Here is a 1,900-nt window from a genome sequence, read left to right on the forward strand (position 1 = left end):
CACCAAAATGCTAGTTTGCTATTAATTAATTAATTGGGAACGTAAACTTTAGAACAAAATAATTGAAGCTCGGATCATAGACCTTAGAATGAAGGCGATGTATGCGAAAGTCTGGTGCCTTTCTAGATTCGTCAAACACTGACTTCGAGTGGTATAAGAGAGAGAGGGAGGGGAGGCTATGGTGAATGGAATGAGAGGGAGGCTAGGGCAAGGGGGAGGGAGAGGGAGAGGGAGAGGGTAGTCGAGGCGAGGGTGAGAGAGGGTGGCCACCGTTGGGGCAACACAAGGAGAGCAACTCTGGGGTGAACGAAACAAGAGGGAGGCTGGGGCAAGGGCGAGGGGGAGAGAGAGAGAGAGAGAGAGGGGGGAGGGGGGGGGAGAGAGGGCGGTTGGGGCGTGGGCAAGAGGGCATGGCCGGGGCAAGGCAATGCTGGGGGGTGAATGGAAGTAGAGGGAGGCTGGGGGGCGAGGGCCGGGTGTGACGATAGTGTGATGGAGGCGTCGTCAGCTTTTTAACCTTATCCCATAAATTAATTAATGGGCTCAGAGTGAATAGAGGGGGTTAGATATTTAGACTCCAATATGATATAGAGATTCCCTTCACACATTGGCAGTTTTCCATAAATAAATAAATAAATATATAGATTCGTAGCATTGCGAAGTTACGCTGGAGTGAAGATAAGAGCTACCGAGTTATACAGGAAATGGAATCTTTGAAAAGTGTAAAACCTAGGTGTGTAAGCTGGTGAGTGGCGGGTGGTCATTCATGGTGGTGGTGCCGCGTTAACGTGTGGTGAACAGTAGGGACGTAGTCAAAAATCACAAAAAGCAGTATATACATACATACCACTCACAAAAATGCAAAAGCAGTCTATACAGTCACAAAGGCCGCGCGCACACACGCACACACATGGGAGACAACGGCGCCAGTGAGCGGCGATATGGCTACCCCCCTCCTCCTCCTCCTCCTCCTGCAGCTGCGCCGCCCGGAGGTGAGAGTCTCTTCCATTATCTTTTCCTTTTTTTGTTATTGTTGTTGATAATATCTATTTTTGCAAAACAATCAGAGCTTACAGCGTTTACAGGACCAGGCTACAATAATTATAATAATACCAACCAGCCGAAAATTGTAGCGGCGCCTCCCCCCATCTTGGTGCAGCGGCCTCCGCCCCATACTACTAGAGGAGGAGGAGATAAATCAAGGGACGTTGGCCTCCTCGGATGCTGGTAAACCAAACACACACACTCTCCATGACCCTTCTCTTAAACACTTTTTTAACGCTCCTGTTTCTATGGTGCTTAAGCATAATCTGATCCTTGTGTGTGCAGCTTGGCCACCCTTTGCTGCTGGTGTCTGGTGGACGCTTGCTGCGGCTAATTATCAACACATAGCTCTCCAATAAAACATGCCCCTTCTATAGTAGCTCCCCCCCCCCCCCCCAATTCTTCTCTTGAGACCATGTTAGACATCTTAGGAGGTTAATGAAACGTGCCCCTTGTGTCCTCATTCGGTTATGTTTTGTGAACACTATACCTATAATTGATCGTCTTTGGGCTACGTTACAATGACAATTCTTTTTTTAAACTGGATGGAATTAGAAAGTAGAATACAACACACACCTATGTGTGCCATCACTTGCACAGTATGACCTTGGGACTCTCAAACAACACCTTTATTCACTACAATTCTTTTTTTATATTGGATGGAATTAGAAAGTAGAACCTACCATCGCTTGCACAATATGACCTTGGGACTCTCAAACAACACCTTTATCCTCTACACTAACTCTTCGATAACAATGACAGCTTCAGTAAACGTTCGATTCATGCTTCCTCTCTACATTTAATTTTCTCTTATTTACTTTGACCTAACCTCTTGTGTAGGGTATGTTGTAAGCTA

The 1,900-nt window shown here is 46.6% G+C and overlaps 1 long non-coding RNA gene across 4 annotated transcripts; it reads left to right on the plus strand.

Moving 5' to 3' along the window:
- Positions 1-834: 834 nt before the first annotated feature.
- Positions 835-1,585, plus strand: LOC147623812 (uncharacterized). 4 transcript variants are annotated; one of them, XR_015269288.1, is made up of 3 exons: positions 835-992; positions 1,086-1,227; positions 1,330-1,585. It is a non-coding gene; the product is annotated as an uncharacterized LOC147623812 (long non-coding RNA). The 4 variants fall into 4 exon arrangements; XR_015269289.1 differs by having other exon boundaries at positions 847-992; positions 1,092-1,227; XR_015269287.1 differs by having other exon boundaries at positions 851-992; positions 1,068-1,227.
- The last annotated feature ends 315 nt before the right edge of the window (positions 1,586-1,900 follow it).

Source organism: Cibotium barometz, chromosome 26 (assembly GCF_041138505.1).
Source record: "Cibotium barometz isolate CiBa-2024 chromosome 26, ASM4113850v1, whole genome shotgun sequence".
NCBI classification, from domain to species: domain Eukaryota; kingdom Viridiplantae; phylum Streptophyta; class Polypodiopsida; order Cyatheales; family Cibotiaceae; genus Cibotium; species Cibotium barometz.